The sequence below is a fragment of the Eretmochelys imbricata genome, chromosome 4 (assembly GCF_965152235.1).
Source record: "Eretmochelys imbricata isolate rEreImb1 chromosome 4, rEreImb1.hap1, whole genome shotgun sequence".
NCBI classification, from domain to species: domain Eukaryota; kingdom Metazoa; phylum Chordata; order Testudines; family Cheloniidae; genus Eretmochelys; species Eretmochelys imbricata.
In genome coordinates this window covers 15,898,835-15,911,668 of record NC_135575.1, presented here as the reverse complement: position 1 = coordinate 15,911,668, position 12,834 = coordinate 15,898,835, and positions in this window count along the sequence as shown.

Here is a 12,834-nt window from a genome sequence, read left to right as displayed (position 1 = left end):
TAGTGGTTGCCTTAGCCACACATTAACATCTGCTTTTGTGTGTTGGCTCATATAGCTTCTCTAAAAGTTTGATGAGGTGCCATTATCCTAAAAACTATCTGGAGGGCTACAATGGATTCAACCAACCTGCTGTCCACAAAGCTGACAATGATTCCAACAGGGGCAAATAAGCAACACACACTTCCTACAAGAAGATGAGCCCAAAGCCAGAAGAAAACACCTACACCTGCAGTGCCTATTGACCTGCCATGATGACTTCATCACATCCTTTTGCAGTGGCCATTCATTTTCAGTGCTGCCATTCTTGGATGAACAATGGCGTATCAGGGCCAATAGCTACGTCCTAGCAGAGTGTCAGAAACCCAGCGACAGAGAGGCAAACTTGCTGATGAACTTTAGAAGCCCTAATTTACACCCACTTGTTTGCAACCTGGGATGCAGATGCTGGACACAGCTTAACAGGCTGGAACTGCCAGAATAGTTACCACCATGTAGAAATTTGGCTTAGCCCAGTCTTCACCGTGTGATCACAGGGCAGCCATGTAGCCAGTCATACATGATGGAAGAGTGCACAATTGGAAGATTGGCAGGTGGATGGCAACACCTTGCTACCCTTGATGATGCAGCAGTTAGATGGCTGAACAATCTACATATTGACATGTGATGCAAACAAAAGAAGATGATCTATAAAACATTCTCATTGGTCATGAAGTACCCGTATGGCTGTTGGACATTGTAATAAGTCAAGCATATGTACAGATGATGGATGGGGCAGGAACTGATAAAACACCCAAGCTGCCAGATGTACACAGTACAGGAAAACGCCAGGAAGGGGACTACTGGCAATGCCGCAGGCTACAGTGCACGTTATCACATTTTGCTGCTGGCCTCCATGTTGGGAGCTTACCTCCAGAGCATGAAGAGGGGAAAGATTTTGAGGTCTGGCTTACCTGAACTTGATTGTTAACATACCTGACTCCAACCTTCTCTGGGTTCGTCTATCTCTAGTGTACACCCTCCAGCAAGTCAGACTGTAGCAAGCAAGACACCACAAACCCTTGAGAAGCTCTGGTGCCACCCATCCTACTGCAGTCACAACAGACAACGAGCCAACACCCCTTCTAAAAGCTGCTCTACAGCAAGGGCTCAAGGACTGATGCTTCCTAGTGTTTGGGCTACGGTTATGGGCTACATGTCTATTGTGATGTATAAGGGTGTGACTGAGAGCAGGGGGCTACGTGTGGCCTGTTTGTTTCTCTACTGCATTTTACAAATGCAAGGTGCAGACATATTGCTGTGTTACAGGTTTGGATAAAGGAAAGTATTTTGGATTGTGTCTAGCGTTTAATGGGGGTGGTAAGTCCATCATAGCTAATCTCCCATCACACATTTCAACCCATGCACCACACTGGCCGATGAAGCTAAGGGACATCTGACTGTGTTTGTCTTATACACAAAGACTTTTTCTTTGAGAAAATGTTAGAGAGAGACTCAAGCCACAAAATCCTGGGTCTCTACTTTGAATTGCCCCAAAATCTGGGGTGTTCAGAATCTGCTCGTGTTTTGGGCCCTACTTGGGAAAATATGCCCTTACGTAATACATTTGTCCAAATGCTGTTGAGTGACAAATGAGGTTGGATTAGTATTTAACTTTCTCAAAGTAAAGTGCTTATCCCATTGCCAAGTGAAAAGAAAATGCACATGGATCAGCAGTAAAGAGAGCTCTAACAGAGGAAATCTATTGCCATCTAGCGGACAAATCGATGATATTACAAAGCTAACAGGATGCCTCTGGGATAGTAGGGGCATTGTTGTTGGAACTAATGAGTTTCCTTAAGTGACGGCTCTTATCTAGGGCTGTCGATTAATGGCAGTTAACTTAGCCAATTAACTCAAAAAAAAGTAACTGCAATTAAAAAAATTTCTCTCAATCGCACTGTTAAACAGTAGAATACCAACTGAAATTTATTAAATATTTTTGGATGTTTTCCTACATTTTCAAATATATTGATTTGTATTACAACACAGAATACAAAGTGTACAGTGCTCACTTTATATTATTATTTTTATTACAAATATTTGCACTGTAAAAATGATAAACAAAAGAAGTAGTATTCTGCTGCTTAAAAGATAGGAAACAAAGGGTAGGAATAAAGGGTCAGTTTTCAGAGTGGAGAGAGGTAAATAGTGGTGTTCCCCAGTGATCTGTACTGGGCCAGTCCTATTTAACATATTCATAATGATCTGGAAAAAGGGGTAAACAGTGAGGTGGCAAAATTTGCAGATGATACAAAACTACTCAAGGTAGTTAAGTCCCAGGCAGACTGCGAAGAGCTACAAAAGGATAACCTCACAAAACTAGGTGACTGGGCAACAAAATGGCGGATGAAATTTAATGTTGATAAATGCAAAGTAATGCACATTGGAAAGCATAATCCCAACTATACACATACAATGATGGGGTCTAAATTAGCTGTTACCACTCAAGAAAGAGATCTTGGAGTCATTGTGGATAGTTATCTGAAATCATCCACTCAATGTGCAGCGGCAGTCAAAAAAGCTAACAGAATGTTGGGAATCATCAAGAAAGGGATAGATAATAAGACAGAAAATATCATGTTGCCGTTATATAAATCCATGGTATGCCCAAACCTTGAATACTGTGTGCAGATGTGGTCGTCCCATCTCAAAAAGATATATTGGAATTGGAAAAGGTTCAGAAAAGGGCAACTAAAATGATTGGGGTATAGAACAGCTTCCATATGAGGAGAGATTAATAAGACTGGGACTTTTCAGCTTGGAAAAGAGGCGACTAAGGGGGGATATGATAGAGGTCTATAAAATCAAGAGTAGTATAGAGAAAGTAAATAAGGAAGTGTTATTTACTCCTTCTCATAATACAAGAACAAGAGGCCACCAAATGAAATTAATAGGTAGCAGGTTTAAAACAAACACAAGAAAGTATTTTTTCATGCAACGCACTGTCAACCTCTGGAACTCCTTGTCAGAGGGTGTTATAAAGGCCAATACTATAAAGAGGTTTAAAAGTGAGCTAGATAGATTCATGGAAGATAGGTCCATCAATGGCTATTAGCCAGATTGGGCAGGAATGGTGGCCCTAGCCTCTGTTTGCCAGAAGCTGGGATTGGGTGACAGGGCATTGATCACTTGATGATAACCTGTCTGTTCATTCCCTTTGGGGCACCTGCCATTGGCCACTGTCAGAGGACAGGATACTGGGCTTGATGGACCTTTGTCTGACCCAGTATGGCCATTCTTATGTATTCAATTCACCTCATACAGTACTGTAGTGCAATCTCTTTATCGTGAAAGTGTAACTTACAAATGTAGATTTTTGTGTTACATAACAGCACGTAAAAACAAAACAATGTAAAACTTTAGAACCTAATGTCCACTCAGTCCTGCTTCTTGTTCAGCCAATTGCTAAGACAAACAAGTTTGTTTTCATTTACGGGAGATACTGCTGCCTGCCTCTAATTTACAATGTCACCTGAAAGTGAGAACAGGGGTTCACATGGCACTTTTGTAGCCAGTGTTGCATGGTATTTACGTGCCAGATATGCTAAACATTCATATACCCCTTCATGCTTCGGACACCATTCCAGAGGACATGCTTCCATGCTGATGACGTGCGTTAATTAAATTTGTAATTGAACTGCTTGGGGGAGAATTGCAGGTCTCCTATTCGGTTTTACCCACATTCTGCCATATATTTCATGTTATAGCAATCTTGGATGATGACCCAGCACATCCTCATTTTAAGAACACTTTCACAGTAGATTTGACAAATGCAAAGAAGGTACCAATGTGAGATTTCTAAAAATAGCCACAGCACTCGACCGAAGGTTTAAGAATCTGAAGTGCTGTCCAAAATCTGAGAGGGATGAGGTGTGGAGCATGCTTTCAGAAGTCTTAAAAGAGCAACACTCTGATGCAGAAACTACAAAACCTGAACCACCAAAAAAAGAAAAATCAACCTTCTGCTGGTGTCATCTGACTCAGATGATGAACATGAACACGCGTCGGTCCGCTCTGCTTTGGATTGTTATTGAGCAGAACCCATCATCAACATGGACTCATGTCCTCTGGAATGGTGGTTGAAGCATCAAGGGACATATGAATCTTTAGCGCATCTAGTACATAAATATCTTGCGTCACTGGCTACAACAGTGCCATGCAAATGCTATTGTCACTTTCAGGTGACATTGTAAACAAGAAGCGGATAGCATTAGCTCCTGCAAATGTAAACAAACTTGTTTGTCTGAGCGATTGGCTGAACAAGAAGTAGGACTGAGTGGACGTGCAGGCTCTAAAGTTTTACATTGTTTTATTTTTGAATGCAGTTATTTTTTGTACAAAATTCTACATTTGTAAGTTCAACTTTCATGATAAAGAGATTGCACTACAGTACTTGTATGAGGTGAATTGAAAAATACTATTTCTTTTGTTTTTTACAATGCAAATATTTGTAATCAAAAATAAATATAAAGCGAGCACTGTATATTTTGTATTCTGTATTGTAATTTAAATCAATATATTTGAAAATGTAGAAAACATCCAAAAATATTTAAATAAATGGTATTCTATTATTGTTTAGCAGTGTGATTAATCACGCGATTAATCAAGATTAATTTTTTTAATCACGCGATTAATTTTTTTAATCGCTTGACAGCTCTAGTTATCTCGGATGGAGTTTCCTTATCTAGTAATCAAACTGATAGTGGAGTAATTGTCTAGCAGTGGAGAGCATGAGAAAGGCAAACCGGAGCTCTTCAGGTTGTCATAAAGGCCAACTAGATCCCTTGCATGGGAAATAAACAGTTTTTAGAAAGATAGCTAGATCTCTCCCTTAGCCACTAGTAACCTGCCTGTCCTTTATGCGAAGGTCAATTGTGGACATGGAATCCACTGTGGAATGCAAAGTGCCTTTTCATTCCCCTGCCAAATGGAAGTGAGCTCCGGAACAGACACTGACTGGTAATGTTGGTGCTTTTCAAATTAACTGGCAGGTTTGGAAAGGGACAGCTCATTTTACAAAGCCTTCAAGGGGTGGGTAGAAGCTGAACAGGAACCCATTGGAAAGGCTTCTGTTAGCCCTAAAAACTGATTATATAATGGGAGAGGCTGCTGATCAGATCATTTACCAGATCGCTGCCTTCTCAGTCTCCTGGACCACTGCTTTCTTCTGCTGGGCTAACGTGCTGTGGCTCCCACGATAGCCCTGCAGTCTCAAACTTAAAAAAAATAATTTTTTTAAATTTTAGATGTACGCAGGACATGGCTGCATCATGGGACTTTTCATTATCTTTACCTGACAATTTCTTGGCTTTTGCTATGCTATTCCTAGTCAGAGAGACACTGCACAGGGCCAGGCAGAGACTGTGGGGCACCTCTGTAACTTCAGTGCTCTTGGATAAAGTGATAACATATTATGGCCAACTGTTCTAATCTTTGGTGGGCACCTAAATACGTGGCTTGATTTTCAGGGGTGCTGCCTGCCCGCAATGGCCAGAGCGGTCAGTGGAGCTTCCCTGGTTTACCCCCACTGATGATCCAGCCTTTTTATTTATGCCACCTTATCTTATTATCTTGTGATAATGTCCTGGGAAGGGGCACCATGAGCACATCATCTCCCTTTCCATCAATAAAAGCCCTTCTCAGGGCTATATGATGGGAGCAATCTGATGACTATGTAGTCAGCCGCACCTCCCAGTGTTAGCCATTTTAGTGCTAGCAAAAGCCTCTCCCAGGGAGTCCTGCTCAGAACCATTGAAGAGCTGTGACTCTTCATGCCAGCAGAGAGAAATGCACAGCATCAGCCAAGCAGTTGGAGAGGAACAAGTCAAAGGTTAAAACACACCACAGACCCTTATGGCTCACTACAGGAGTGCATGGCCGGCTCTCCCTGTCAGTCTTGGAGGGAGGCCACAACTCCTTGCTGTCTCGTTCCTAAGAAGGCAGTCTGGAAAAATGAGAAATTAGCTGTCTCTAGTGCCCAGGGCCCCAGTCAGGCTCTGGGGCTCAAGCCCGCAGGCCAGGGGGAGCCCCAGTCAGGCTCTAGGGCTCTGGCCGTCAGGCAGGACAGAGCAGCTGGGAGCCAAGCTCTCAGTCAGGGCGGGGCACCTAACAGTCGGCGGGGCTCAGGCCTCAGGCAAGGCAGAGCACTAAACAGTTTATGGGGGCCCAGACCTTTAGGCAGGGCGGGGCACCACACAGTCTAAGACTCCAGCCTGCAGGCAGGGCAGAGCAGTACAGGGTCTAGTGTCCTATCTTTAGTGGATGGTAGACTAACACAGGCCTCCTGGCTTAAGGTGGCGAGGCCGCTACCCCAAGGGGTGGGGTGGCAGGGGAACCCAGGCCCACCCCTACTCCACCAGGTCTGAGCCCAGGGCCGTAACAGTGGCAGAGGTGCTATGCTACCGGGTCATCCAGCCACGGCACCCTGAGCTAAATTCAGGCAGCAACACAGCCAGGCTACAGTCGGCTGTTTCTGGGCTATTACCGACCCTCCCCCTCGGGGTGTACCTGGATCCAGGAGTCCTCCTCCGTCTCCCCAGGATAAACCACCAATGGCTGTCCCAGCTGCTCCTCGGCATCTGGAGTGGCGGGATGTTCTGGAGGCTCAGGCAAATCCTTGGAGCAGCCGAGGTCTTCCTTGGCATCCCACTCTGGTAGCAGGGGAGAAGTGTCTGTCTCTCTTAGCAGCTCCAGCCCAACTAAGCCACCTTTTATACTTCCTGTTCCTGTCCCGCCCCTCTGCTTCTGATGGGGTGGGCGGGAACTTGCTGCTTCCTCCCACCAGGGTGTGCGTGGCCATCTCTCCCTGTTAATTTCTGAGGGAGGCCACGCCTCCTTGCTATACTCACCACTAATTCTGTCCTGGGCTAACTTGAGGGCTGACCTTTCCTTTCAAGGGGTCATTTGATAGTCAACCAATTCTGTGTGGGGACTTTAAATAGACCCCACCTCTTAATATGTGAATAGCGTTTCGGCAGATTTTAGAAGAAGCTCAGTTTTAAACTACTGACTGTTGATAACGTTTTATGTTTCAAAACACTGCCAGTGTCTTCTGTTTGTCATCTGGTGACACTCAACATTTCTTGGGGACTTGAACCTTGGTTTGGAGAATGCCATGGTCAATTCTTGAGTCTGTGGCATCTTCTTAAACTGGGTGAGTACCATTACATGGCTCATATTCAATATAAAGTGTCTGTGTACCTGCTTTCATATAGAAGATCCCAAGAGAGGACTGCTAAGGATAACATAGCACTTCTGGGATGTCCATGTAATGTATGTGCTCTGAGCAAACCATATCTACTAACTGACTTAACTGCGAAGTAGATAAAATAATTGCAACCCACCCAGTTTGATAACTGTATGAGAAGCATAAGTTCGTATTAATAGCTCCTTACTTTTCCAGTGTGGATTTTCCTCTTTCTTAAAGTGTAAGCGCCATCTGTTGGATATCTGGTGAATTATTCTGGATAGTTTTAAGGGCCAGATTTCATTTGTAATTTTTTTCCTGGAAATTGTAAACACACACTCCTTCACTTTGAACATTTTGATTGGGCTTTTGGCCCTAAGTTTGCTTTAATGGGTGAGGAAATGCTTAAGTGATTACCCGTGGACACAGGTAGGTAAACTCGAGAAGTCTGGGCTGGAGCTCTGCTGTTGTCCACAAAATTTGGCAGCCCCACACCTCCATTTTTGTCCATTCTCTGCAGATAGGTGTGATGTTGCACTCCATATTTTTTATGGAAATATGCTTATGAGTGTGAATATGATGTAACTGGAATATGCTTTATGCAAAAGATCTCTTGTAAGGTATCATAAGAAAGGTTATAACCTACTGAATATATTCCTCCTATTTGTATGCATGTATCATTCTTGTATCTGAAGCTAGAAATATGACATATAACTCTGAGGTTCTATTGTAATTATGCAAAGTGTGGGCCATTAATGGTGGTTTAGAATCTTGATGGCTCCCATTGACTAGGACAATTGGTTGTAAACAGTTTGTTTACCTGCAAGCCTTCTTGTGTACGTGTAGGCCAACCCAGGAAGAATGGAGACTAGGCGTTTTACAGTGACATGTGACCATGTCACATGACACTGGAATCCATCTTAATCTGGTACTTTTCCATTTAGAAGGAGGGGTGGGGAGCCAGAGAGACAAAAGATTCCTGCCTTGTTCCAAAGCTATAAAATGGGGTGCCAGTCATGAGAAAACCTTGAGTTACCACCGGAGATGTTTGCTGGAACTAACAAGGACTATACCAGGGGAAAGGATTGGGCCCAGACTAGGAAGGAGTCTAGTCTGTGAAAGAATCTTATTGGAACGTCTCTGAGGGGGAGATATTATCTGTAATCAGTTTCTTAATGTATCAGGCTTAGACTTGCATGTTTTTGCTTTATTTTGCTTGGTGACTGACTTTGTTCTGTCTGTTATAACTTGAAACCACTTAAATCCTACTTTTTATACTTAATAAAATCACTTTTGTTTATTAATATACCCAGAATAAGTGATTAATACCTGGGGGAGCAAACAGCTGTGCATATCTCTCTATCAGTGTTATAGAGGGCGGACAATTTATGAATTTACTCTGTATAAGCTTTATACAGAGTAAAACGGATTTATTTCCGGTTTGGATCCCATTAGGAACTGGGTGTCTGGGTGCTGGAGATAGGTAACCTGCTGAGCTGTTTTCATTTAAGTCTGTAGCTTTGGGGGTGTGGACCAGACTCTGGGTCTGTGTTGCAGCAGGCTAATGTGTCTGACTCAACAAGACAGGGTTCTGGAAGTCCCAAGCTGGCAGGGAAAATGGGCTCAGAGGTAATTTCAGCACATCTGGTGACAGTCTTGTGGCTAAATGTGGTTGAATGATGTGCGGTGAGTAAAATATCCAATTAATTAGTCCTTTGTCCATGAACAGTTTGTGATTTGTTTTAAATGGTGTTTTGTTTGTTTATTTGCCATTATCTGACAAATAGTTTGTGCAAAAGAAGTTCAGCAACAAATGCCTTCCAGACTGCTTCAGTGACTTAGTCCCACACCTTCCAGGGTACCAGTGTCCACAGGCCTTATGTCAGGCCTATCTGTATTTCTTCCTCCCTACCAATACTTCTCCCCCACCCCAATCAGGACACACAACATTCCTTCTTCCTTTGACTCGAGGGGTCCTCTACAGCCTCTCATTAGGGTCTGTGCATAGTCCTCTTTGTTCCCACCTTAGCTACAGAAGTCCACAATAGTCCCACGCAAACCCTGGCCCTCTCAATTGGCCACTGGACCTGGGCTAGCGTCCTTCCCCACACCCTCGCCAAAAGAGACCTGACAGCTGCATATGCTTTCCCTAAGTCCTTCCAGCAGAAGAGTCTCTGCTATCCCCTGGGTCATTTCCTCAGGCAGCCCAGTACAAAGGGCTCTGGCTCTCAGGAAGGAGTTGTCAACCCACACTCCTTCACTCACCCCCTTACTGCTGGGCTTTCTTCCTCTGCAGTCCGACACCCTGTTCAGCTGTGGTGGGGTGGGGCTGGCCAGCCACAGGCCTCCGGGGCCTTGAAAAGGGCAGGCTGCCCTGTTACATTCCCATCTGCCATGGTCCATCCATTGCTTTATCACTGCTTTGCAATGGTGGGACAGCACAAGACAGGTCACATCCAGCTAGGGATCAGTTTCAGAAAGTCTAATGGGAGCTCAGTACTGTACGGCTCCTTGACTGGCACTGTTTGCTGTAGCAATTAATAAGTACATGTTTCATAAGACAGGCTGAGCTTCTTTCCTGACACTGATTTGTATGGTGCAAGTCAACACGTATTTAAGCGCCTGTGCACTGAGCTGATTGCCCTTGTTGGAGGCAAATGAAAAAATGTCTTTCAAGCTTTACTGTCAAGCTGCCACCCTGCTGATAATCTTCCAGTCAAACACCCTGATGTGGAGAAATGGACTGTAGCTGTGCTCTGTTATGGGTTGTGCTCACCACCGTGGCGCCTCCTGCTGGTTGCTCTGGGAATTAGCTCTGTCCATCAGCAGGGCGTCCTCCACTTGTGGTGTCTCACCCTCCGTCACTGCTTCTCCACCGTCTCCACTGTCTGTGGGGACCCACATTGCTCCTGGATAGCGGCATCCTCTTCAGGGCACGGCCCTCCAGCTGTGCCCCAACTCCGTCGTCTCCCCACTTCTGGGGGAACTGGCAGTCCTTCACCCAGCCTTTTGCCGCAGTGGCGAACTGCAGCCCCTAGTCCAGCCCCTCGCTCAGGGGCAGTCCTTTGGCTGGCCATTTCCTTCGGCGGCCAGTGGGGCAAAGGGGGCAGGGCCCAGGTCCACCCACGACTCTGGGCCCCGACCCAGGGACCTTATAGCTGGCAGCCGCTCACTGCCTCTTTTTCCCCTCTGCCACTACCTGCTTTCCCTGGGCCACTTCCCCGTAGCCCCAGCACCTACTCGGCCCCTGTGTCAAGGCCTCCGCCTGGGAGCCAGCCAGGCTGGAGTTCTGCTTGCTCCCCTGACCCTGCCCAGCACTGCTCTGTCCCAGGTCCTTCTCTCTACAGGCTGCCAGTCCTTCTCCCTCAAGCTCCAGAGAGAGACTGGGCTCCTCTCTGCCCTGCAGCCCTTCTTACAGGGCCCAGCCTGGCCCTGATTGGCAGCTTCTAAGCCTTCCTCTGATTGGCTGGGTTCTGTGCCACTGCTCCAAGGGCTGCTATTAACTCTTTGCCAGCGAGTGGCAGCTGCCCCATCACATGCTCTGTTTTCCCTTGAGTTCCCTTGGTTTTCCACGACAAAAGTTCTGGTAGAAGCTGGAATGGAACCTGCAAAGAGAACTTCTGTCCTCAGTTGGGACAGATCATCAGCTGATGTAAATGGGGGTGGCTCCACTGAAGTCAGGGATCTGATTTATAGCAGTGGGGATCTGGTCCAATCTAACTGAAAAGACACTTCACCTCAGTGTTTGCCAGTATGTATTTTCCATTTAAACATGCCATTGTGTTAACATGATCACCTGCGAGGAGGTGCTATTGAAGCCTTTATTGAGGTTGCAATAAACACTAGTCACATTGCTGTAATAATAGATAAGAAGCCATGATTCACGGTTTTAGTTCTTGTGACTCAGGAAAAGCAGAGGTCCTCATGCATCACCATAAATGGAGGATCATGCTTCCTTTTAATTGCTGTTTTCACTTTGTGCCTACAAAGGTGAAACAATTACCAAAGGTTATGCTTCTTCCAGAAATGAGTAATCCAAAGGAATTGATTCAGCGTTCTGTTTCTCTCTAGTGTGTAACCAGGACTACAGAGTTGTAGGGCTAAAAGGAACTTGCTGGTACGGTTTGCTGGGTAAAGTGTAAAAAGGATTTCCATGTATCAAATATACGTTGCTTAGTTCTGTAAAAGGCCCAGGAAACATTACATGAAAGGGGGAAATAGTCAAAGGGATCAGTGGAAGTTAGAAACCCAACTCCTCCTGAAATTTACTGGGATTTGGGTGCCTAACTCCCATTGGCTGCTTTGAGAATCCCATCCTGAAATGTCAGCTGCCAATTTTGAGAGTTGATTGGTTAACAATGGAGAGTGTGGCACATTTACCTTTCATTTCAAAAACGGTCACCCTCATAGAGACAGTTAGGTTCTATTCCCGGATGTTCTGCCCTGCAACCTTGAGCCAGTCACTTACCCTCTCTATCCCCATTGGTAATAATTATACACCTCCTTCTCCTCCTCTTTGGTTACAAAGGCTTTGAAACCTTTGGATGAAAGATTGAACAAACACTAGTAAAGATCAGTAAAGGTGCTAAAAATGGAACCATTGCTTTTAAATCTGGTTTAAGTCTCACTTCTAAACCAGGATCAAAACAGGCTAGAAATTCTTTCTGCTGTTGGTTTTTTTCAGTGTTATCTTATCAATCAAACTAAACAAATGGTCAAAATAATTATAAGGCGAACATTGAGCTGAGCCATGATGTTTGGATTAGGATACAAACTTCCCCGAAGTTTGGGTGTGTTAGGATCAGGGGTTAAGTTTGGGCCCATCTCAAGTAAAATAGTGACGGGAACAAAAAATAATGGTTGTTTTTCTCCAACATGCAGTCATATAGACTGAGGTGGAAAGAATGATTATTACATTCTAACAAAGTAACTCAACCAGTCAATTCATCAGATGACTCTTGACTCAAAATGCTTCCTTGCAAACTCTGCATTCTGTCAGCAAAATGATCAAAAGAAAAAAAAATCCTTATTGTTTTTTTGCGTTTGTACAAGGAACAATATGACCCAAGCACATTGTTTATGTTATGTCCCTTTCAGAACATAAATGTTAAGTCTTAAAAATAATACAGACCTGTGAAGAAATACATTTGGTGAAGACAGGAAAGATCTTGATTCAAGTCAGGATTGTGACAAAACACCAACAATGGTTATTCCTAAGCTGATGTAAATTGGTAGAGCCCTATTGAATTGTATGGAGCTACAGTGATTTACATCAGCTGAGGATCTGCTTCCTCTTTAGCATTACCCTCAGAATGTCAGCTTCCTCTTTAGCATTACCCTCAGAATGTCTTCATGGCAGACTTCACTTAAGTTACGTACACGTGAGTTACTGGTCTGGAGTTAGTCTACCTGGAGTGAGAATGGCCACACTGAAATAATACTTCAGTTCTGCATCCAGGGTGGCACTGTATTCACTGACGTGCAGTATGACGGCTTCTGGGGGCACATCCCATGGTTCTTAGCACTGCAGTTAGCTGAATTCTCTCCCAATGAATTGTGGAAGAACTTTGAGTATGGACAGGACTTGAGTTATGTGCAACAGACAAGTT